This window comes from Macaca mulatta, chromosome 5, assembly GCF_049350105.2.
Source record: "Macaca mulatta isolate MMU2019108-1 chromosome 5, T2T-MMU8v2.0, whole genome shotgun sequence".
In the NCBI taxonomy this organism is placed as follows: Eukaryota; Metazoa; Chordata; class Mammalia; order Primates; family Cercopithecidae; genus Macaca; species Macaca mulatta.
The window spans coordinates 50,508,489-50,535,387 of record NC_133410.1 but is presented as its reverse complement, the minus strand read 5'-3'; the positions used below and the strand labels follow the sequence as shown (position 1 = coordinate 50,535,387).

At 41.1% G+C, this 26,899-nt stretch overlaps 1 long non-coding RNA gene across 1 annotated transcript; it reads left to right on the top strand.

Moving 5' to 3' along the window:
• The first annotated feature begins 335 nt into the window (after positions 1–335).
• On the top strand, positions 336–12,842 carry LOC106998328 (uncharacterized). The gene is made up of 4 exons (XR_013417857.1): positions 336–4,676; positions 8,449–8,605; positions 8,793–8,865; positions 10,594–12,842. It is a non-coding gene; the product is annotated as an uncharacterized LOC106998328 (long non-coding RNA).
• Positions 12,843–26,899: the final 14,057 nt, after the last annotated feature.

Sequence of the window (26,899 nt, the reverse complement as noted above, 5' to 3'; positions counted from 1 at the left end):
GATCCTGACGTGGTGTCACTAGAGGCCCTCCCTGCCCCTTTCTCCCCCTGAAAGGCTTGTGCCCCCTCTCTGTACCTCGCTGGAAGCCCAGCCACTGGTGCAGCATGTGGCCCTGGCATGCCAGGCTCACGTGCATGTTAGTGAGCCACAAGATGCAGGGATGGAGAAGAAAAGATGCAGGGATGGAGAAGAAAGCCTTCGCCTACCAATAGCTGCCTGCTAGGCACCAGGGGCTGGGCTGATTGCTCCAGAATGAGTCCACATCAGGAATAGCAGTTACAATTGAGGCCACCATGTGATTAAGTTTATAGTCATCTCTCGTTCTCCAGATCTGCCTGTCTTCTACAAAGGCCAAATAGGTCAAGTGAGGACACCTTGAGATGGTGGGCCCCTGCCAGCCGGGAAGAGGACCCTCACCTGACCATGCTGCTGCTCTGATTGCAGACTTCCAGCCTCCAGAACCGTGAGAAAATGAATATTTGTTGCTTAAATCACACACAAAATGGGCTGAGATGGTGAATTTCACGTATATTTTCCCACAGATACACACATACACACAAAATATCCTTGAACACCACCCCCAGGGATCCTGATTAATCTGGGGCTTGGGAAAATGCATTTCAAACATGCAACTGAATTGATTTTGATAGGGGTAAACAAGAAGTGAGAGAAACAGGAACATGAACTGTTACCCACAATGTGAGAAATCTCTGAGGAAGCTGAACCTCCCTGTGGGGTTCTGTCGCTGGGAGTGACTTCCTAGTGTCCTGCTGAGCTACTCATTTTTCACTGTGTTGGTTATTGAAGTTGAACTACTTGAATGAAAGGTACGATACTGGGCTCTGAGTGGGGAGAGCAAAATCTGTTAATCTCAGGGGAGATGATCAAATACAAGGAAGTGCAGAACAGAAGATCTCAAAGGGACCTTGGTAACTTCTAGCAGGTCAACTCTCCACTTCCTCCTCTGTGCTGTGGGAAAATGAAGCCCAGTTTACATGTTGTTGTGGTGGAGACAAAATGAGATAAAAGGTGTGAAAGTGTTTTTGACTTTTTAATCAATCACTCAGTTTACTCGTAGGGTGAGTGCTTAAATATGGACTCCATAAAGGGTCAGGGCAAAAGTTCTCAACCCCAAGTACATATTAACATTACCTGAGGAGCTTTGAAAAATACCCAGATTGACCTCCTCCCCTCCAAGATTCTCAGTCCACTGGTCTGGGGAGGACGCTGAGTTTGGGCATCTTTTAAAAAGCTCGCAGGTTTTTCTATGTGCAGCCAGGCTTGAGCACTACCCCTTTGTTAGTGGTGAATTCTAAGTGGTAAAATGGGAAAGGCTTAATCAAGAAGGCCTTGTTTGAGCTAGACCTTATGTAAGATTTGAGGAATAATATTTTGAGACTAGGTAATATATATACACACTACAAAATTTAGAAGTCTAAAAGGATTTATCATGAAAAGTGTATCTTCTCTGTCCTCTCTGGAGGGGAGGCAGCAACTCTGACCAGCTCTCTTTATTTTTATTTTTTTGAGACAGGGCCTCACTCTGTCACCCAGACTAGAGTGCAGTAGTGCGATCATAGCTCACTGTAGCCTTGACCTCCCAGGCTCAAGTGATCCTCCCGCCTCAGTCTCCCAAGTCGCTGGGACTATGGGCGCACACCGCCACACTTGGATAATTAAAAAAACATTTTTTTGTAGAGATGGGGTCTTCTTATGTTACCTAGGTTGGTCTTAAACTCCTGGGTACAATTGATCCTCCAGTCTCAGCCTCCCAAAGTTCTGGGATGATAGGCCTGAGCCACTGCGGGCAGCCTTAACCAGCTCTCATTTATAATACCAGAGATACTCTTTACAGTTGCTATTAAGGATCTTGTCAGATTGGTCAGGGGAAGGAGAGGAAAAGAGCAGGTGTCATTTTCTGTTCCACAACCTTTCACCAGGCACAGAACATCATTTGGATAGGTATAGCTTGATTGAGGAAATTCATTTAAGAAAAAAACGGAAAGTTGATTTTCAGAATACGACTTTCTTTCCCTCCTCTTCCTCCTCCATCTTTTCAGTTTCTTTCTTTCTTCCTGTCGCAGTAAATTCTGAGTAGCTTGATTTTTTAAAATTAAACTTTTTACTTTGAGGTAATTGTAGATTCACATGCAGTTGGTAAGAAACAGTACCAAGAGATCCCATGTACAATTTGCTTAATTTTAATTCATTTTCATTCCAGTACTAATCAAGAGATTTCAGATCAAACTCTCCAGTACTGTTTTGAAAAACTACAACCCAGAATTGAGAGTGAGGTTGCAGGGGAGGGCGGGGCTGTGGAGGAACAACGTGTTTTCGGTCTTCCCTCATTGTTTCTGGGAAATCACAACTAACATGCAATGTGTCTGTGGCACTGTCTCAGCTGGGGACTAATTAAGTCTCTCTGGCAACAGATGCTGTCCCCTCGTTTATATTAATGATGTCCTCCTTTGTGTGCTGGACATGCCAGGGCAAAGGGGCCAGCTGGGGGAGAGACTCTCTACCGAAGTGGAACCAGCAGTTTCTACCTGTGTCCTGACTCCAAGTCAGAATATGAGAAAACACTGCACTCGCCCATTCCAGATCCCGCCTTTCTGGTCTCCAGACTCAGGGGAACTAACAAATGGAGGCAGCAAGCGATTCCTGACTTTCAGGTGTCCACGCTGACTCTGAATGGTCACTGGATTCCTGGATAGCACAAGCCCTCTGTCAAATGTGATTCATGTGTTACCGATCACATGATAACAGAGTAACTGCAGTCCTTGTCTGCCTCTTCCTTTTTGCACCGCATTGGCAGGAAGGAACACCTGGTCAGAAGCAGGTGGCTGGAAGAAAGGGGTTTTAATCTTTTCCAGTCCAACTCATCTTCCACGATAGTCACCTGCATACTGTGTAACAGGTGGCCAATGCATTGAAAATGCAAACCATCAGGCCTGAGATTTCGTGGGTGAGAAGGTTGCTGGATTATGCATTTCCCCGCTACGGACGTTTTGGCCCAGTATTTGGTTCTTATGCTTATGTCATTTGTGTTAATATAATACATCTGGATATAATAATACTCGGTATTTTTTGTTGTGTGTTTTTTTCTTGTTTTTTGTTTGTTTGTTTGTTTGTTTGTTTGTTTTTGTTTGAGACAGAGTGTTGCTCTGTCGCCCAGGCTGGAGTGCAGTGGCGTGATCTTGGCTCACTACAACCTCTGCCTCCTGGGTCCAAGTGATTTTCCTGCCTCAGTCTCCTGAGTAGCTGGGATTACAGGCACACACCACCAAGCCCAGCTAAATTTTGTATTTTTAGTAGAGACAGGGTTTCATCGTGTTGGCCAGGCTGGTCTCCAACTCCTGACCTCAAGTGATCTGCCTGCTTCGGTCTCCCAAAGTGCTGGGATTACAGGTGTGAGCTACCACACCCAGCCTATGTGGTGCTTTTGGTAAGGGGGCAGATACAAACACGTTAGGTTTCATCACGTTTGTTAAGATATTTAAAATATACAACGGAAGAAAGAGTAGAACCCAACCACTAATAAACATGATCCCCGGCTTCTATAATCATGTGAAGTAGAACACTATGCATACATATGAAATTTAGGTACGCTCTTTTCTAAACTGATAATAACTACCATTTGTTAATATATTCTGGGCAGAATGTTAATGTTTTGCATGATCTCATTTAACCCTTACAACAGGTCTACGGTACATGGTGGTATTATGTCCATTTTATTGCTGGAGCAACCGATGCCTGCAAAGGTGAAGTCATTGCTCAAGGTCCACATGGCTGGTGGGTGAGGCAGGGTTTGGACCCAAATCTGTCTGGCATTGAAGCAGGGACTCTTTATCTGTGTTATATACAGCTGGTGAAGGCTTTGGACCTCTTCTCAGAATATGATTTTCAAATGCAAAAGATAAAATACATAGTACAAAGAAAAGCAATTATCTGTCACCCAGGCTGGCAGGCAGTGGTACGATCTCAGCTCACTGCCACCTCCACCTCCACCTCCCAGGTTCAAGCGATTCTTCTGCTTCAGCCTCCTGAGTAGCTGGGACTACAGGCACACGCCACCATGCCTGGCTAATTTTTGTATTTTTGGTAGGGAGGGGGTTTCTCCATGTTGTGCAGGCTGGTCTCAAACTCCTGGCCCCAAGTGATCCACCCGCCTCGGCCTCCCAAAGTGCTGGGATTACAGGCGTGAGCCATCACACCTGGCCTTGAAATACCGAAGTATAGTTTTCAACTGTGGTAGGCAGCCTCGAAGGTGGTCCCCACTCATGGCATTTATTCCTTCATGTTATCTCCTCCCTTTGAGTTGGGGCTGGACCCTAGTGACTCACTTCTGATGAACAGATGGGAGAAATGATGGGATGCCAATTCTGAGATGAGGTTCCAGAGATATTGTGGCTTCTTGAATGCTTTCTCTCGCTCTCTCTTGAGTTGCTCCCTCTGGAGGAAGCCAGCCCCACGTCCTAAGGCAGCTGTAAGGTGGAGAGGTCCATGTGTCTAAGACCTGAGGCCTTCCAACAACCACGTGAGGGAGCTTGGAAGCAGATCCCCACTTTGTGCGGCCTTAGAGAACCGAGGCCCTGGCTGACACCTTGTTACAGCCATGTGACACAACTGGACCCAGAACCACGTGGCTAAGCTGCACTTGCCTTCCAAAACCACAGGTAATAAATGTTTGCTGTTTTTAATCACTTGTGTTGAAGTAATTTGCTATGCAGTGATAAATAATATGTCAACCTATTAAAATAAAATAAATTTGGGATATATATATATGGTCTTAGTGAGAAGGCATGTCTGAAATATAGGCAAATTAAAGTTAGATTTTGTATTTTAAGACATATTGGCACGAAGGCTTTGTTCCTTGGCTTGAATAAGAAGATTAGAAAGTGGGACGAACTTTATCAAGTGTAATAACCACATTCTCTGGTATCTGTATTTGATATTTTATTTTTTAAAATTAAACTTTTTATTTTGAGGTAATTGTAGATTCACATGCAGTTGGTAAGAAACAGTACCAAGAGATCCCATGTACAATTTGCTTAATTTTAATTCATTTTCATTCCAGTACTAATCAAGAGATTTCAGATCAAACTCTCCAGTACTGTTTTGAGAAACTACAACCCAGAATTGACAGTGCGGTTGCAGGGGAGGGCGGGGCTGTGGAGGAACAACGTGTTTTCGGTCTTCCCTCATTGTTTCTGGGAAATCACAACTAACATGCAATGTGTCTGTGGCACCGTCTCAGCTGGGGACTAATTAAGTCTCTCTGGCAACAGATGCTGTCCCCTCATTTATATTAATGATGTCTTCCTTTGTGTGCTGGACATGCCAGGGCAAAGGGGCCAGCTGGGGGAGAGGCTCTCTACCGAAGTGGAACCAGCAGTTTCTACCTGTGTCCTGACTCCAAGTCAGAATATGAGAAAACACTGCACTCGCCCATTCCAGATCCCGCCTTTCTGGTCTCCAGACTCAGGGGAACTAACAAATGGAGGCAGCAAGCGATTCCTGACTTTCAGGTGTCCACGCTGACTCTGAATGGTCACTGGATTCCTGGATAGCACAAGCCCTCTGTCAAATGTGATTCCTGTGTTACCGATCACATGATAACAGAGTAACTGCAGTCCTTGTCTGCCTCTTCCTTTTTGCACCGCATTGGCAGGAAGGAACACCTGGTCAGAAGCAGGTGGCTGGAAGAAAGGGGTTTTAATCTTTTCCAGTCCAACTCATCTTCCACGATAGTCACCTGCATACTGTGTAACAGGTGGCCAATGCATTGAAAATGCAAACCATCAGGCCTGAGATTTTGTGGGTGAGAAGGTTGCTGGATTATGCATTTCCCTGCTACGGATGTTTTGGCCCCGTATTTGGTTCTTATGCTTATGTCATTTGTGTTAATATCTTAACAAATGTGATGAAACCTAACATGTTTGTATCTGCCCCCTTACCAAAAGCACCACATAGGCTGGGTGTGGTAGCTCACACCTGTAATCCCAGCACTTTGGGAGACCGAAGCAGGCAGATCACTTGAGGTCAGGAGTTGGAGACCAGCCTGGCCAACACGATGAAACCCTGTCTCTACTAAAAGTACAAAATTTAGCTGGGCGTGGTGGTGTGTGCCTGTAATCCCAGCTACTCAGGAGACTGAGGCAGGAAAATCACTTGGACCCAGGAGGCAGAGGTTGTAGTGAGCCAAGATCACGCCACTGCACTCCAGCCTGGGCGACAGAGCAATATTCTGTCTCAAACAAAAACAAACAAACAAACGAACAAAAAACAAGAAAAAAACACACAACAAAAAATACCGAGTATTATTATATCCAGATGTATTATATTAACACGTCAACCTATTAAAATAAAATAAATTTGGGATATATATATATATATGGTCTTAGTGAGAAGGCATGTCTGAAATACAGGCAAATTAAAGTTAGATTTTGTATTTTAAGACATATTGGCATGAAGGCTTTGTTCCTTGGCTTGAATAAGAAGATTAGAAAGTGGGACGAACTTTATCAAGTGTAATAACCACATTCTCTGGTATCTGTATTTGATATTTGACATCTGGGGCCTTGTGACCCTAGAGAGACTGCCATTCCCAGGGCTAGTCAAAACCTAGAGATAATAAATGACTCACCCACCTGGGAGCATGGGTTTCATATGCAAACCAGCTGGTCTTTTTTTTTTTTTTTTTTTTTTTTTGAGGCAGGGTCTCACTCCGTTGCCTAGGCTGGAGTGCAGTAGAGTGATTTAAGTTCACTGCATGCCTGGCTAATTTCTGTATTTTTAGTAGAGACGGGGCGTTGCCGTGTTGCCCAGGCTGGTCTTGAACTCCTGGAGCTCAACTGATCTGCCCACCCCAGCCTCCCAAAGTGCTGGATTACAGGTGTGCGCCACTGTGCCTGGTTTCAATCACCTCCTTTATTACTTTCTTACACTCTAGGCCACTGTCTGCCTGGCCTAATCACCCCAGGGCTTGGTACCTGGCCCCTGACAACTAGAGACAGTCCCTCCACCTTAGAGCCCACTGAAATTATTCAAGCCAGTCAATGCGAGGCCTACTTACCCTGCTGCTCACTCTCTTCCTTCTCAAGGAGACCACAAAAGGCTCTTGCCCATGTATTCCCCTGTCTCTGCCTCCTGACTGACCCCAGTGTTCTACATGTCACATCCCTCAGCCCCCATGGCATGGTGCATCCCCTTCTCTTGGGATCTGTGAATATAACCAACTGTCGTATCAATGGCAGTCATCTCATGATCTGTTGGTCTTGCCATACCTAAATAATATGAAAACCTACATTTTAAAACAACAACGCAATATGCATGTCATCTTAGGCATTGTCTATTTTATTTTTTGTTTTGATAATTACAAGTGTTAAAAATCTTGTTTTACAAAGATATTTTGTTGCAAATGAAATGACAGCTTTCATATCTCATTTTTCAAGTCTTCTCTCAAGGAAACACCAGAATTATCTAAGACTTTTAAAGTTCAACTCTAATTTTCTTTTTTTTGTTTTTGAGACGGAGTCTTGCTCTATCGCCCAGACTGGTGTGCCGTGGTATGATCTCGGCTCACTGCAACCTCCGCCTCCCGGGTTCAAGAAATTCTCCTATCTCAGCCTCCTGAATACCTGGGATCACATGCCTGGCTAATTTTTGTATTTTTAATAGAGATGGGGTTTCACCATGTTGGCCTGGCTAGTCTCAAACCAATACAACTTACATTAAAAAGGATATGACTGTGAATTCATGGTTCAGTTTTGATGCCATTATGACAGAAATAGTTGTTGAAAGAGTTTTAAGTGTCTCCACATGTACTTAGCTTTCTCTTCTTAAATAAATGGACAGAGAACTTTGTAGACATGGAATTATAGAGAAACAATGTATGTCTTTGAATGAGCAATATAAAACACGGGAGAAATAGGCTGATAATTGCTCAATAGCATTGACTACAAGAAGACTGTGTACCTATCAGGGGTCAAAAAACTTCAATAATTTTGAAGCAGTAGTGAGTGAAATGATATTTCAAGGCATGTCTAACAGTCGAATTGGCTCTGAAAATATCTGTGATTTCTACTAGCAGAAAGTCATGGGTTTTGTTAAAACTACTGGGGTTCCTTGCCTACACTCATAATTAAGCAAAATGCTAAATTTTATTTTAAGGTGAGTGAAAACAAAGATGTATTACTCCCCCATCCAAGGTTCTGGATCCAGTTTGGAAAACTGTTCTAGAGCTTAATTCTCAGCCACTGCCATACTCCCTTTTCCATGGTCAGGAACAAAGGTGGCCGTGAACTCTGAGCTTAGTTCTCATTGTTAGAAGTACCTAAGTATGGTAACCCCAAAGGTGATAGACCACAAGTCTATTCCCAACAAAGGACTACAATTAAGAGAAATGTAGATATGTTCCCAAAATTGTGGCTTTTCTAATGGTTTCAGTGCATGCCAGAGAGTGATCATGCCAGGATGGACCTGAGCTGTTGCCAGCAATGGGGGGATGCCCGGCAGTGGTGTCAGGACACGCATGGCCCAGAGACCCACTAAGACCAGTAGAAACCTTGAGCACTGAAGAGATGATTTCTCCCTTCTTCTACAGGTATGTAATTACAAATTAAAACTACAGCAACTCATAAAATAAGTATAAGGTGGTCAGACAAAGTTCTTACTTTGCCTAGTAAAGTAAGAACTTTTATGCTTTGAGGGAATGTTTAATTATCTCACAAAAAATAATTTTTGGATCCTTCTGCTTTATTACTGGTGTTAAAAATTAAAATGGAGACCAGGCTTGAAGAATTCCTGAGCAAACAAAGCCAGTTAAGCCATGGAGGCAACGCTGACCATGCTTGATTTGAAAAGGTAAGTGAAACTTAGCTTGGGGTTATTTGTTTGGTAAATGTCTACATTAAAGTAAAATGAAACTTAAGTTCAGCCAATCAGAAGCCACCATCTAATTTATAGGTAACTAACTAGGAAATTTCCAGTAGGAAAGATCAAAGAAGACAACTGTGTAACTGTAACCAATCAAATATTTCCTTCGCTTTATGCTACAGTTTGAATGTGTTTCCCCAAGAACATTTGTAGGAAACTTAATCCCCAATACAACGATGTCAAGAGGTGGAATGTCTGGGAGGTGATTAGACTAGGAGGGCTCCACCCTCATGAATGGATTAATGCTTGAGGTTGCAAGCTGGCTGGCTTGCCCTTCCACCCTCTGCCATGGGGTGATGCAGCAAGAAGGCCCTCGCCAGGTGCTGGCACCTTGATACTGGATTTTCTAGTTTCCAGAACTGTGAGAAATAAATTTCTTTACTTTATAAATTAATTACTCATTCTGTGGTATTCTGTGAAGCAACACAAAATTAAGACACTTTACCTTCATGTGCACCCTATAAAAGACTTCCTCTTGCATCCCCTTGGCAGAGCCCAAACCAGCTTTGATTTGGTGTTTCCTGATTCACAAATCACTGTTTGCTCAAATAAACTCTTTAAAAGTTTATTGTGCCTTAGTTTACCTTTAACACTGGTCAAATGCATACTTTGTCTGACTGTTGGATAATTCAGCACTGGTTAAAGTATTGTAAGTAAGGGAAATACATTTTCACCTTGGAGCCCAATTAAGCTCCCTTCCCAAAGGGGCAGATGACCCCAACGATGGCAGCTTGTTGTAACATGTGTTCCTGGATCAGCCATCTGTTGGGCTGCAAGGACAGGGAAGGTCGATAAAGGAAAAGCATACTTTACAGCAAGGTGTGATTCCTGGATAACAGAGACAACAGGCTGCCTGCATTGCCTAGTTGAGTATTGAAGGGAGAAAACTTTGTAAAACATCAACTAATAAATGATACTTAAGTCAAACATTGAACAAATTTCATTAAAAAAGACCAAGAACAATCTGCAAATAATAATAAGGACTAGGAACCAAGAAAGCTAGTGCATTTGACATGAGCCCAGAATAGCTTCACAAACATGCCCCTGAAAAGTGGCAAAGAGGGGTTTCTGCAGAATTGGAGTAGCTTACATGGGAGCAGGGGCGATTCCTTTAGATACTCTAGAAGTAAGGTTCCCACCAGTGCCTCAGGGAGAAAATACAGATACATACTCTAAAGCCAGCACTTCTCACACTTTCCTATGGCCATCCCCTTAAGGACAGAAAAGTAGAAAAGGACTTCTGGGAGGCTAGGGAAATAGTCCGAAGCAGCCTATTTTAAACTCCCTAAGCTCAAATTTTCTTTGAATTTGCATGCTTCATTTAAAAAATATGTGTGGATTTTACATTTCACTCCATTAATATATCTGCAATTGTCTCAGCATGAAAGTGTTTTTACGTTGTGTTAATATCACTACATAAAATCATTCCTGTAAGTTCTGATCTGTCCTGTGCACTTTGCCTAACTCAGCCTTTTACAGCATATCTCTGGGGATATATTTACCCACATTTGAGAAAAAACACCTTGAATTATGTATAATAAAATGAAGATATTAACATTTACAAAGTCTCAATAAATTCTTTTGCTATTTTTGTAAAGAAAACTAAAGAACTTTTCTAGGATTTATCTATATATCATCTATCTTTCTCTTTCCCAGTGGTGACAAAGAATCACTCCACAGATTGTTCACTAATTACAAACAGAAAAGAACTGTTACCATAGAGAGACCTGGCACTCACCATGTTAACCAAGTGCTCAAACAGCATCCTTGACACATAAGGGAGTATTCCAATCTTATGGGGAAAAAAGCGGGGGAACTAAAGAGATATAATAACCAAACGCAAATGTATGATGGGATACTACTCTGGAAAAACACACCTATAAAAGACATTTATGGGATTTGTGAAATTTGAATATAAACTGTAAATTAGAGGATATTATCAAATTACTATTAATTTTTAGATATAAAAATGGTATTGTTTATGTACGAGACTATCTGTATTTCTAGGATATTAATATATTAATATTTAAAAGTGAAGTGTCTTTTCTTTTTTCTTTTTTTTTGAGATGAATCTCACGTCACTCGGGCTGGAGTTGAGTGGCGTGATCTTGGCTCACTGCAACTTCTGCCTCCTGGGTTCAAGTGATTCTCCTGCTTCAGCCTCCCAAGTAGCTGGGACTACAGGCGTGTGCCACTACGCCCAGCTAATTTTTGTATTTTTAGTAGAGACAAAGTTTCACCATGTTGGTTGGCCAGGATGGTCTTGATCTCTTGACCTTGTGATCTGCCCACCTCAGCCTCCCAAAGTGCTGGGATTATAGGCGTGAGCCACTGCGCCCGGCAAGTGTCATGATTTCTGCAAAGTACTTTCAAAAGGCTCAGCCAAATATAAACAGACAGACACATAGACACACACACACACACACACACACACACATACGCACACACACACAGAGAGACAGAGAGAGAGAGAGAGAGAGAGAGAAACAGAGAGAGAAAGAGAAAGCAAATATGGTCAAATGTTAACAACCACTGAACCTGAGCAAAGGATATATGGGTCTTTATTGTATTTTCTTTCAGCTTTTATTAGAATAAAAAATTTCAAAGAAATAAATTGAATATGTAAAAGAGTTTTGTGATTCTACCAGGAAAGAAGGATATGGAAAATTCCGTCTAGCTCATGGTCTTCAGAGCTAGATAAAAGACATTATATTAAAGATTTGCAGAAATATGGACGCTGACCAAGCAGACTGGGTGGGGATGTGGTCCTCTGTAATGAGGCAAAAGTGAGAAGTAGAGATGTAGACTATGTGGACTCTAAGGGCTACAGGACCACCCCATGAGAGTCACTCGAAGGAGGGCTCGGTATGTTCCATCAAGGTCACCAGCAACATTCAGTCATCCAGAAGGCATTGCCTGGAAAGGCATCTCTCAAATTGTTGGGTTGGCACAACTGTCTCCCTGGTGAATGTTATGGGCTGAATTGTGTCTCCCCCTCCAAATTTATATGCTGGAGTCCAAACTCTGAGTATCTCAGAATGGGACTTTATTTGGAGATAGGGTCTTTATTTATTTTTTATTTATTTTTATTTATTTTGAGACAGAGTCTCACTCTGTTGACCAGGCTGGAGTGCGGTAGTGCAATCTTGGGTCACTGCAACCTCCGCCTCCCAGGTTCAAGTGATCCTCCCACCTCAGCCTCCCAAGTAGCTGGGACTACAGGTACCTGCCACCATGACTGGCTATTTTTGTGTTTTCAGTAGTAGATAGAGGGTTTTACTATGTTGGCCAGGCTGGTCTCGAACTTCTAACCTCAGGTGATCTGTCCACCTCAGCCTCCCAAAGTGCTGAAATTTCAGGTGTGAGCCATCATACCTGGCCTGGAGATAGGGCCTTTAAAGAGGTGACTGATTTAAAATTAGGCCATTAGGGTGGGCCCTAATCCAACCTGACTGGTGTCCTTATAATAAGAAGAAATTTGGGGTGGGGGTGGTGGTTCGTGTCTGTAATCCCAACACTTTGGAGGCTGAGGTAGGAGGATTGCTTGAGGGCAGGAGTTTGAGACCTGCCTGGGCAACATAGCAAGACCCCATCTCTATAAAAAATACAAAAATTATCTGGACATGGTTGTGTACACCTGAGGAACCTGAGTGGGAGGAATTGCTTGAGCCCTGGAGGTTGAGGCTGCAGTGAGCTATGATCGCACCACCGCACTCCAGCCTGGGCAGCAGAGCAAGGCCCCAACTCAAAAAAAAAGAAAAAAGAGGAAATTTGGACACAAAAATAGGCACTAGGGATGTACACACAAAGAAGAAAGACCACTTGGGAACACAGTGAGAAGGCTGGTCTCTGCAAGCCAAGAAGAGAGGCCTCGGAAGAAACCAAACCAGCTGACGCCTTGGACTTTCCAGCCTTCAGAACTACGAGAAAATAAATTTCTGTTGTTTAAGCCACTGAGTTTGTGGTATTTTGTTATAGCAGTTCTTGCAAACTAACATGGTGGGTAATCATATTTCAACCTTGCGAAGATTTAGATTTAGGAGTAGAAATGTTTAAGAGGATATTACCTATGGTATTAATATTTTTGTATTAATGCAGAACCTATACATTACTTACTGTAAGTAGTTGTAATGTTTAAGAGAATTTGGTCTGGTGAAACTAGAGATCAGTCTTGTGTTTCCTAAACACCAAAGGGAGTAAGTGACTTACATTCTAAGTCAGATTCTTACTAAGATCTCTTAAGAACTTAAAAATCACCATATTTATATGCTTGATCTACTAGATTTGTATGCATTATTTAGGTTCCCAGGAAAGTTTTGACATTAAATTGAATAATTATTGATATTAAGAAAATAAATTATGTTAAATTTATAAATGCACCTTAAGAGGTTTTAAGGAGTTTATCTAATAGCATTTGTTAATGGAACCAAACAATATTTAGGCCCTTCAAGTGGTTTGAAAATTTGCTATATTTGTGAAAGAACAACAAGAATTCTAAGTTGAACTTAAATTTTAAGGTAAACGAATTTTTTTTTTTTGAGATGGAGTCTTGCTCTGTCACCCAGGCTGCAGTGCAGTGGGGTGATCTTGGCTCACTGCAACCTCCGCCTCCCAGGTTCAAGCGGTTCTTCTGCCTCAGCCTCCTGAGTAGCTGGGATTACAGGTGCATGCCATCACACCCAGCTAATTTTTGTATTCTTAGTAGAGATGGGGTTTCACTATGTTGGCTAGGCTGGTCTCGAACTCCTGACCTTGTGATCCACCTGCCTTGGCCTCCCAAAGTGCTGGGATTATAGGTGTGAGCCACCACGCCTGAAGTTTTTAAGTTGTAAATTTAGTAAATTAAATATTAATTTTTAAAGCTAAGTAACCTCTGAATAACCTTTTTCTATGCCTAAAGCCAACCTCAAGGGTATCAAAAGACTCATCTACGTTTATATTTGAACTCTGTAACTTCTGAATAGTGTGCAAAGCATGCCCTCTGGGATTCGAGGGACCAGGTGTAACGGGGTTAAGTTGAACTCAAAGGTTGAACATGTAGCCTTCTTGTTTTCTGTAACTACTCTCTTTTGTCCAGAAAGCCCCATTTCCTCCGATGGGGAGATAGGGTGATGAAGTGAAAGTAGATCACCAAACAGAAACTTTCCAAGCAAAGGTAGCCAGAGTCTACTTTGGGGTTAACCTAATCTCTTTTGGGGACATGCTCCGCTTTTTAGGCATTTTCTTCTCTCCCCTTCCGTTAGCCAAGATGGCCTCTGGGAGAGGGAAAGTTTACGCACTCACCTGGCATTGGCGGGGTTGTGACTGGTTCACAGTGGGCTTTTGTTTGGCCCAGTGGGCTCTTGTTGGGCTCTGGTTGCAGTGTTTTGTCTCACTGAAACCAGGGCGTTGGTCTCTGATGTCATTGCCTCTTCTTGACCTCCAGTGGCATTATTGCATTGACTCGGAGCTCTGCAGACTGACTAGGCCTCTTGAACTTTTCAGTTTTATCCAAAGCACACAGGAGGCCCCTACAAAAGAACACTTCCCAGGAAACCTTTGTCTCAGAAAATCTTTCCAAGCTCTGCCTCTGAACTACTCTCTCTGTCCTGTCCTCTACTCCAGACTTTTCCCTTGGGATTAACTTCTTGTCTCCTTGGACTAGGTCCTTTGTATGAGACAGAAAGCTGCCCTTGTGTGAGTGGGGGCTTAAGTCTCTCTTTGGTTCCACCCTCTGATCCTGGGGCAGCCCTTCTCATTCTCAAGCAGAGTCCTGGATCCCAAGACCCTAGCCTGGACCTGTATCCCATCCCCATAATTTGAGTAGGTGAAGCAAATATGATCAAATCTGGCGAGGTATGGTGGCTTATGCCTGTAATCCCAGCACTTTGGGAGGCTGAGGTGGGAGAACTGCTTGAGCCCAGGAGTCTGAGACCAGCCTAGGCAACATAGTGAGACCCTGTCTCTACAAACAAACAAACAACCCAATCTGTGAATGCCAAGATTGCTTAAGAATTCACACACAGTATTTGAAAAAGATGTAGTAAGAATTGTTAGGAACATAAAAGTTATAGGATACTAATTCCTTAAAAATAAAAATGCAAAATTTCTTCCTAATTAACTTTTTTCTAACACTTAGTTTTGAGATAATTGGAAGAAAGGTTTACATATAGATTAGCGTCAGTATTAGCCAAATAGTGCCTTTATAAAAATTACAGAGAGGCCTTTTTCTCTGGTGGTGGGGGGTGGCATACAATCCTAAGCAGGACTCACAGCGTGGCAAGGCAAGAGGAGCACAGACTGGATTTCAGTCCCTACTCACCCCTCAGGTGGTTGCTTTTTGGTAATAAACATCCTGCCCAATCATACGAAGTGGCCTGATAGAGATGATATTTATTAACTACATGACCTTGGGCAAACATCTGTGTCCTTAGAACTTTAGATGCCTCATATAACAAGTGAGGGGGGCTGACTTCTTAGGTCCTTTTTCTCCACAAATCCTATGCTCCATGGCATCAGTAATTTTTTTTTTTTTTAAACTAAATGAGAGTCTTCACAGAAAGTGCAGGAAGTAAGCACCAAATGCTGGCCACAAGAAGGAACTAGTCTGAGAAGTAGAAGTGACAGAAACCCATGGGCAAAAGTGATCAGGTTATTCTAGAGTTCATGACAGGGAGAGTTGGCCATCATTAGAAATATATCTGAGACTTTGGTAAGACACATCCAAAAATTTTTCCTAAATAATAAGGTTCCCTGGACAGAGACTCCCAAAGGGAAGATGTCAAGTGTTTGGGAGAAGTGCTGCAAAATGAAATCTGTGTCTTTCAAACAGGATGATGTGGAACAGGAAAAAAAGGGGGAGAGTTATTTAAAGAGAGACACACTTGGCTAGGCGTACTGGTTCAGGGCACTTTGGGAGGCCGAGACAGGTGGATCACTTGAGGCCAGGAGTTCAAGACCAGCCTGGCCAATATGGTGAAATCCCATCTCTACAAAAAAAAGAAAAAAAAAAAAAGCTGGATGTTAATACTCTGAGATGACAGACTTTTGGAACTGCAGATATAAAGCCTACAGACCTTAACATTAGTGTGTTCAGCCTCATGACATTTCATTAGCTTATGGCTTCTGCTCCAGAAACTCCCACCATTTCCCCATTGACAAGGGAGAGGAAGAGGGAAATAAGAGATCATTTAAAAACAGTTGTGAAACTACCAAGGTCTGTGGTTGAGGGTTGGTTTTCTTTTCTTTTTTTTTTTTTTTTTTTTTTTGAGACGGAGTCTCTCTCTGTCGCCCAGGCTGGAGTGCAGTGGCACCATCTCGGCTCACTGCAAGCTCCACCTCCCGGGTTCACGCCATTCTCCTGCCTCAGCCTCCCGAATAGCTGGGGCTACAGGCGCCCACCACCATTCCTGGCTAATTTTTTGTATTTTTAGTAGAGATGGGATTTCACCATGTTAGCCAGGATGGTCTCGATCTCCTGACCTCGTGATCTGCCCGCCTCGGCCTCCCAAAGTGCTGGGATTACAGGCCTGAGCCACAGCGCCCGGCTGAGGGTTGGTTTTCTAACCAACCTTTGTCTAGTCTAGTCTAACCTTTGACTGCAGACATCATATAAGGAATATGGTTGCCTCAGATCCAGAAGATATCAGGAAGGGCTGATTTGTTCCACACTATTTGACCAAACTGATTGCAACAAGATGTGGACAAGTTTTGCTATGAGTTTGTCCCAAAACATTGGAAAGAAACCCTACATCCTGTCACCCTCCCTGAGGGCAAGGACACTCAAGAGTTGAGAAATCTGAGGTTTAACCTGTGCTGGGGATGATGACTGATACAAAGGATATAGGACCTCACCTAATGGATTTCAAAGATTGCTGATGTAAGATACACCAAGAACAAATGTTGATGCCCTGGTAGTAGAACAGGGGACCCCTTGTGGGTCTTGTCTTTGATCTCAGGAACACAAATCTTACATCATATTTATCACTGTGAAGGCAAAAGAAATCTTCAATGATGAGGTCTGGAAATTCTGAATATTCTATGCAAAGTATTAGAATTTCACAAGAGAGGACTTTGCTCAGAAGAGAAAAATGAATGGGCACCAAGTGGTAATTCACAGAATTGTCATTCCCATGCTCTTAACTCTCAAGTCTGTTTTGAGATCAGGAAACATGGAGTCTTTATTCTCACTGTGTCCCCTGATTTGAAGACTGTGATTAATTAAGGTGTCATTCATGACATGATGAGCCATCTTGAGATATTTGAATATCCTGCCATCACGGGAACCCAGACCTACCTCTGGACTAATTATTGGGAGGGGACTGTGGGAAAGAATAATGACCTGAAAATAGAAATCTTTAAGATGTTCTTGAGTAGAACAAACTTCTCCAATAAAGATGTCCATGTGTTTGTATTTGGCATGGATAATACCACATATTCTGTAACTCCAATTCTTTAGTATTAGCTCTTTGTGAAAACCTTCTTAGAAACAAGGTGTAGATTTCACTAGATTGTGTTTGGGGGCTATGATCCTATGAAAGATTATCCCCTACTTTGTTTGCCAGTTCTGCCAATAAGACCTCTATGTCCTGTCTGCTCTCTCGTTCCCCCAAATAAAGCTGGGATTTCTGTACCATTAACTAACTGCCCAGCATACAAACCTTTAAGTAAGAAAGAAAGCTTCCTCTTAACCTTCATCAAAAAAACAAAAAAAACAAAAAAACAAAAAAACACCAAACACACAAACAAAAGAAAATCTGAACTAAGAATAGAGAGCTTTGGTACTTCTTAAGTACAATGACTAATAAAATATAAACATACTTGCTGTCTCCAGGGGGTTTATAATTAAAATCATAACATATATTGACATTGTTTATCAGGCTAAAGACTATACTAATTGGCAGGAATAGAATATTCTTTCCTTTTTTTCAAAATTATAAGTACTCAAAAATTTAAGCAATCTCTATATTCTACTTACTACTTCTAATGAAGACCTGACAATTCTACATTAATTCAATAGTAATTTTAAGCATTAGATATGTTGATTTGTAATTATCAAGAGAGACTGGATCAAGCATTTATGTTGGTGTCTACATTACTAGAAATGATGCAAAAATAGGGCTTTAATAAAATGAAGAAACTATTTTTTTTGTTCATATGCACCTAACACAAACTGAGATCAATATGTGCAGCCTACGTCTCTGCCAAATTTATCCTCCTTCCAGCCCTACCTTGGAGAGCGGTAATCATCTAAAATTAAACTATTTGCAGACAATTTTTCTTGGAAATATAATACTAATGGAGGCAATTATTTTTCTTTAGGCTATAGAAAAACAAATTTTTATTTTATTTTTTATTTAAAAAAAAAATAGAGTGGCAGGGTCTTGTTGTGTCGCCCAGGGCTTGAATTCCTGGGTTCAAGTGATCCTCCCACTTTGGTCTCCCAAAGTGCTGAGATTACAGGCATTACTGGCCTAGAAAAATTCTGAAGAAGTATGATAAGACAAACTCCTCGCCAGCAACCAAATTTTAGAAAATATAGTTTTTAATCTTAGGTAACTTGGGATGGCAGAAACAAACTGTCTTACTGTATATTCTTGAAATATACACTAAGAAACCTATATTCACAAGAAGTTTTTTAAAAGGGATCACATTTCATAGAAACTTTATTATTGACTTACATTTAACATATGGGCTGTAGTATTTTTCTAGAATTTTATATTCATATTTGTTTTCCTGAGTTTTTTGGTTTTGGTTTTGGTTTGGTTTGGTTTTAGTTTTTGGTTTGTTTGTTTTTTATTTTTTTGTTTTTTTTTGAGACAGGGTCTCACTCTGTCACCCAGGTTGGAGTGCAGTGGCTCACTGTACCCTCGATCTCCCAGGCACAAGCAATACTCAGTAGCTGGGACTACAGGCACATGCCACCATTCCTGGCTAATTTTTTTATTTTTAGTAAAGATAGGATTTTGCCATGTTGCTCAGGCTGGTCTCAAATTTCTGAGCTCAAACAGTCCTCTTGCCTTGGACTCCCAAAATGCTGGGATTGCAGGCGTAAGCCACCACACCCAGCCTATTTTTTATTTTCTTGAGTATTAAAGGCATTCCATGACTATTGAAGTCAACTAGTTTAAGTTTAATGAAGACCTGATTAAAGTTAAATGTTCACCAAAATAAAAACAATTATTATCACCAAAAAACCACCAATCTTTAAAAATCATTCCAAAAAATTAAAGTATCCACATAGCATCCCTGCAGGGACTATATTCAGCATGAGAGATGAAGTAGGGAATTTGTCACAGAACATTCAGCAGACAAACTTAAAGAGGGAATTTTAAAGTAGCTTTCAGAACCTAGGCTCAGAGGCAGTACTCAAGTGAGGTCCTGCTGCAGATGACAACTGCAAAAGAAAATGAACACTGATTTTCTCCAAGTTAGACTCATTTATTTAGCTGTTACTCATAAAGTAGAAGCCAGGTAAGCAGTAGTGTTGACTCATACATAATTTGCAAAGAGTTGATAAATTTGGACAACAGTAGTGGGACTGCTTTATAGTTTCAAAAGCTTCTTAACATCTTCTCTGTTTTGAGTTGATCATCTTGATGAATTATCTTCAGATCAAATTATATAAGCCAATCTGCAATGGAACAAGTTGGAGGAGATTTAGATTCACTAAGAAGTTCTCTAGAGAAAAGTGTTAGTTTGTTTAAAAGAAATACTTTAAACTGAGGGAATTCATCACGACTAGACCAGTCCTACAAGAAATGTTTGAGAGTCCTTCATCTAGAAGTGAAAGTGTCAGGCCTCTGAGCCCAAGCTAAGCCAACATATCCCCTATGACCTGCACATATACATCCAGATGGCCTGAAGCAACTGAAGATGCACAAAAGAAGTGAAAATGCCCAGTTCCTACCTTAACTGATGACATTCCACCATTGTGATTTGTGCCTGCCCCACCTTAACTGAGCGATTAACCTTGTGAAATTCTTTCTCCTGGCTCAGAACCTCCCCTGCTGAGCATCTTGTGACCCCCACCCCTGCCCATAAGAGAAAAATTCCCTTTGACTGTAATTTTCCACTACTCACTCAAATCCTATAAAACAGCCCTACCCCTATTTCCCTTTGCTGACTCTCTTTTTGGACTCAGCCCACCTGCACCCAGGTGAAATAAGCAGGTTTGTTGCTCACACAAAACCTGTTTGGTGGTCTCTTCACATGGATGCACACAACAGAAAGGATTATTTCTACCATCAAGAAAACACACAAGAGTGTAAAACTCACTGGCATAGCAGATACACAAATGAGAACGAGAAAGGAATCAAATGTTACCACTACAGAAAACCACCAAACCTCAATGATAAATAATGAAAGAGGCAAAAGATCGATGAGACAAAAAGTTGGTTTTTTGCAAAGGAAAACAAAATTGATAAACTGCTAGCTAGATTAACCAAGAAAAGAAGAGATAAGATCCAAATAAACATAATCAGAAATGAAAAAGGAGACATGACAACAGATACCACAGAAATGCAAAAGGTCATCAGAGAGAATTATGAACAACTGTATGCTCAAAAACTAGGAAACCTAGAGGGAATTGATTAAATACCAGGAAACACACTACCTCATAAGACTGAACCAGGAAGAAACAGAAAACCTGAACATGAAGGGGTGGCCTGCCCCTCCACACCTGTGGGCGTTTCTCGTTAGGTGGAACGAGAGACTTGAGAAAAGAAATGAGACACACAGACAAAGTATAGAGAAAGTGTTATGCCCAGACCGTTTATTCCCCGAAGAAGACCACCAGAGTCCAGAGTCAAAGCTAAGCAGCAAGGATCTTTATTACAGGTTCGAACCTGGAACTCTCCCTCGCTCGTGAAACGAGACGGGCAGGAGAGCTCCCCCACTCAGCTCCGAACAATGTTATATAGTCTAAGAAAAGTGGGCATAGAGTTATTATACAAATCAGATATATGATTGGCTAGTGTTTGAACAAGGCGATTTGGCTAACTATGATTGGTTCCTGCCATTTCTGATATTTTGGTTCAAACTTTGAGGCGGGAGAGCAGGTTTATGGCAGCAAGAGTTTATCTTACTTAAACACGTCTTGTGACCTTGCCTCAGAACTTACAAAATCTCTGGTATGTGCAAAACAAAATCTCTGGTACGTGCAGAAAACCAGGTACTCACAGAACTTACAAAATCTCTGGTATGTGCAAAGATTAAAGAGCAGAACAAGGGTGTAGCGGGTGGGGGGCGGGTACACATCTATCTTTGTGTCCTTTCATTAGAAAAAGTGGGCCCAGGGGACCGGCGCTCAGCATACAGAGGACCGGCACTGGCAATGGTCTCTGAGTTCCCTTAGTATTTATTGATCATTATCTTTACCATCTTAGAAAAACGGAAATGGCAGGATAATAGGATCATCATAGGGAGAAGGTCAACAGTAAGACATATGAATAAAGATCTCTGTGACATGAATAAGTTTAAGGAAAAGTGCTGTGCCTTGATATGCATATGCAAATATCTCCATAAACCTTTTTAGTGCATAAAGAGCAGCATTGCCGCTGGCACGTCCCGCCTTCAGCCCTAAGGCGGTTTTCTCCTTTCTCAGCAAACAGAATATACAATCGGGTTTTACACCAGATGTTCCATTGCCCAGGTACGGGTAGGAGACAGATGCTTTTCTCTATCTCAACTGCCAAGAGGCCTTCTTTCCTCTTATACTAGTCCTCCTCAGCACAGACCCTTCACGGGTGTCAGGCTGGGGGATGATCAGGTCTTTCCCTTCCCACGAGGCCATATTTCAGACTATCACATGGGGAGAAACCTTGGACAATACCTAGCTTTCCTAGGCAGAGGTCCCTGCGACCTTTGGCAGTGTACGTGTCCCTGGGTACTTGAGATTAAGAGAATGGTGATGACTTTTCACAAGCACACTGCCTTCAGGCACTTGTTTAACAAAGCACACCCTGCACAGCCCAAAATCCATTAAACCTTGAGTCACCACAGCACATGTCTCTTGCAAGGACAAGGTTGGGGGTAGGGTCACGGATTAACAGCATCTCAAATACAGAACAAAATGGAGTCTCTTATGTCTACTTCTTTCTATATAGACACAGTAACAGTCTGATATCTTTCTTTTCCCCACAGAACAGACCAATAATGAGATTATATCAGTAATAAAAAGTCTCCCCACAAAGAAAGGCCCAGAACTGGATCACTTTACTGCTGAATTCTATCAAGCTTATAAAGAACACCAATTCTTCTCAAATCATTCCAAAAAATTAAAGAGGACGAAAATCTTTCTAATTCATTCTGTAAGGCCAGCATTATCTGATACTAAAACCAGACAAGGACACACACAAAAAAGAAATCTATGAGAGAAAAATACCTCTCAGGAACATAGATGTAAAAATCCTCATCAAAATACCAGCAAACTAAATCTAACAACACATCAAAAATATAATACACTATGATCAAGTGGGATTTATCCCAGGAATGCAAAAAATGGTTCAACATATGCAAATCAATAAATGTGATACATTAACCAAAGGAAGGACAAAAACCATATGATTATCTCAATACACAGAAAAAGCATTTGATAAGATTTAACATCCTTCATGATAAAAACTCTCAACAAGTTAGGCATAAAAGAAACATACCTCAAAATAATAAAGGCCATATATGACAAACCCACAGCTAACATCATACCACTTGGGGAAAAGCTGAAAGCCTTTCCTCCAAGAACTGGAATAAGACAATGATGGTCACCTTTACTATTCTTATTCAATATTGTGCTGGAAGTCCTAGCCCGATCGATTAGGAAAGAGGAAGAAATAAAGGCATAATCCAAGTTGGAAAAGAAGTGAAAGTGTCCCTCTTTACAGATGACATGATCTTATACCTAGAAAAACCTAAAGACTCTACCAAAAAACTCTTACAAATGATAAATAAATCCAGTACAGTTGAAGGATACAAAACCAATACACAAAAATCAGTAGTGTTTCCATACAACAAAGATGAACTAACTAAAAAGAAATCAAGAAAGCAATCCCGCATTTCCACCCACTTCCCCACCTAGTGCCACTCTGGCTACCCTGCACTCACTCTGAGCTCCAGGCTCCTGCTAAGTTAGTGCCCCCATGGTCTCCCTTTAGCCACTATCATGATTATCTACCCTGGCATCATCAGTCATAACAGTTCTCCAACATGTATAAAATGCCTCTGCTGAAGGCCCCCTAGAGCAAAGGTACCTAAAGCACACTGGTGTTGATATTGTCAGGAACCTCACTTACAGGAAACCAGCTTCACAAAAGAAGCCTACAAGAAGTACATCAAAGATTACATGAAATCAATCAAAGGCAAATGTGGAGAATAGAGACCAGAAAGAGTAAAACGTTCTGTGACAGAGGTTACAGAACAATCAAGCACACCCTTGCTAATTTCAAAAACTCCAGTTCTTTACTGGTGAAAACATGAATCCAGATGGCATGGTTGCCCTACTGAACTACCATGAGAATGGTACGACTTCATATATGATTTTCTTTAAGGATGATTTAGAAATGGAAAAAAATGGTAACAAAGTTGGCAATTTCTTTGGATCTATCACCTGTCATCATAACTGGCTGCTGCTTGTCATCCATACAACACCAGTACTTAAGATGGATGGGACTGATATAATCTTGAGCTCTTCATTTATTTTGACTATGATTTATTTGGAGTGAAGGCAGTTTTTAAGAAAACTATGTCAGGCTGTCTAAAAATAAAATGTACTTAAACTAAAAAAAAAAAAAAAAAAAAAAAAAAGCAATTCCATTTATAATAGCTAAAGAAAGAAAGAAAGAACATACCTAGGAATAAATTTAACTAAGGAGGTGAAAGACTTCTATAAGGAAAACTGTAAAACACTGATGAAATTGAAGAGAACGCAAAAACAGAACAACATACCATGCTCATGGATCAGTAGAGTTAATATTGCTAAAATGACCATACTACCAAAGCAATCTACAGATTCAATGCAATTCCTATTGAAATACCACTGACATTCTTTTCAGAAATAGAAAAAAAAAAAATCCCTAAAATTGGTATGGCACCACAAAAGACTCTGAATAGCCAAAGCAATACTGAACAAAAGCCAAGCTGGAGGCATCACACTACCTGACTTCAAAACACACTACAAAGCTATGGCAGCCAAAACAACATGCTATTGGTATACACATAGACATATAGAGCAATGGATCAGAATAGAAAACCAGAAATACACTCCATGTACTTACAGCAAACTGATTTTGACAAAGGCACCAAGGACATACACTGGGAAAGGAACACCCTCTTCGATAAATGATACTGAGAAAACTGGATAGTCATATGCATAAGAATGAAACTAGACTCCTATCTCTCACTACTTATAAAATCAACTCAAAATGCAATAAAGACTTAAGCATAAGATCTGAAACACAAAACTACTAGAACAAAATGTAGGAAGAATGCTTTCGGACGTTGGCCTAGGGAAAGATTTTATGGCTAAGACTTTAAAAACACAGGGAACAAAAACAAAAAATAGACAAATGAGACTATATTAAACTAAAAAGCTTCTGCTCTGCAAATGAAACAATCAACAGAGTGAAAAGACAGAGTGAAGAGACAATCTGTAGAATGGGAGAAAATACTTGTAAACTATTCATATGACAAGGGACTAATATCCAGAATATATAAGGAACTCAAACAACTCAATAGCAAAAACAAAATAAAACAAAAATACCCTCAAATAATCCCGTTAAAAAGTGGGCATAGGATCTGAATGGACATTTCTCAAAAGGAGACATCCAAACTGGGCACGGTGGCTCACACCTATAATCCCAGCACTTTGGGAGGCCAAGGCAGGAGGACTGCTTGGGCCCAGGAGTTCAAGACCAGCCTGGGCAACATAGTGAGACCCTGTCTCTATTAAAAAAAAAAAAAAGGCATGGTGGCATGTGCCTGTGGTCCCTGCTATTTGGGAGGATGAGGTGGGAAGATCACTTGAGGTGGTACATGCCTATGGTCCCAGCTACTTAGGAGGCTAACGCTGGGAGAACAAGCCTGCAGTGAGCCGTGATCACGCCACTGCACTCCAGCCTGAGTGACAGAGTAAGACCATGTCTCAAAAAAAGGAAGACATACAAATGGCCAACAGGTATTTGAAAAAAAATGTTGAACATCACTAATCATCAGGGAAATGCAAATCAAAGCCATGAGATAACATCTCACCCCAATTAGAATGGCTATTATAAAAAAAAAATAATGCTGGTGAGGATGTGGAGAAAAGGAAACTCACACACTGTTGGTGAGAAGATAATTTGTTACAGCCATTATGTAAAACAGTATGGCGGTTTCTCAAAAAACTAAAACTGGAACTACTATTCGATGCAGCAATCGGAATACTGGGTATCCAAAGGAAAGGAAATCAGTATATACAAGAGATATCTGTACCCTTGTTTTTTTGCATCATTATTCACAATAGCCAAGATATGGAATCAACTTCACTATCCATCAATGGATAAATGCATAAGGAAAATGTGGTGTATATATATATATATATATATATACAATGAAATACTATTTGGTCATAAAAAAAAAAGAAATCCCATCATCCACAGCAAAATGAATAGAACTGAAGGTCATTATGTTAAATAAAATATGCCAAACACAGAAAGACAAATATCACATGTTCTCATTCATATGTGGGAATAAAAATGGTGATCTCATGAAGGTAGAGAGTAGAATGACAGTTACTGAAGGCTGGGGAGGGTAGTGGGTAGGGAGATGAAGAGAAATTGGTTAATGGGTACAAACATACAGCTAGACAGAAGGAGTAAGTTCTAGTATTTGACAGCAGAGTAAAGTTACTATAGTTAACAATAATTTATCGTATATTTCAAAATATCCAGAAGACAATATTTGAAATATTCCCAACACAAAGAAATGATAAATGTTTGAAGTGATGGATATCCTAATACTCTGATTTGATCATTATACATTGTATGCATGTATCAAAATATCAGTCATTTGTATAATTATTATGTATCAATGACAACATTCCTGAAATCCTAAAAAAAAAGACCTTTAAAGAACCAGTGAGGGTAAAGGATAAGACCAAGGTCCGGCTCAAGCAACAGAAGATAGTTACAGAATTATTGTGCACATTCTGGAGAAGAAGCCATGTTGTTCCTAAGAGGGAAAAGAAATGGAAAAGGAGGGAAGAGAAAAAGTTGGATAAGAAGAAGAGAAGCAAGCAAGAGGATAGAATGCAGGGCCAGTATGGTGGCTATGGTCTGAATGTGTGCCCCAAAATCATACGTTGAAACTTAGTCACCAATATATAATATCAAGGGGTGTGTTCTTCGGGAGGTGATTAAGTCACAAGGGCTCCTTGCGTGTGAATGGGATTTATGCCTTATAAAAAAGGCTTCACACAGTATTTGCCCTTTTTGCCCTTCTGCCTTCCACCATGTGAAGACACAGTATTCAAGGCTCCATCTTGGAAGCTGAGCCTGAACCCTCATTAGACACAGAACCTGCTGGTGCTTTGATCTTGGACTTCTCCGTGTCCAGAGCTGTCAGTATTGAATGCATGTTGTTATAAATTACCCAGTCTCAGCTGTTTTGTTAGCAGCAGGAACAGACTAGGACACCAGCCCCCACTATTTATGAGTTTTGGCCTGTTCATACTGGCTCAAGAGAGCCAACTGGGTCAATTCCACGTTCAATGACATCACGTGGATAGTGCAAAAATCACCGATGGGTATTTATATCGTGTAAACTGGCACATGCTATAAATCAGGGCTCACCAATGCCATCTTTCCTCTGGGAGCCTGTTTCCCTCAACACCTCTAGGTCTGGGGCAAGAAGCCAACATAACATTGGTCTGAATATTTATTTATTTATTTTGAGACAAAGTCTTGCTTTGGACCTAGAAGCCAACATAACATTGGTCTGAATATTTATTTAT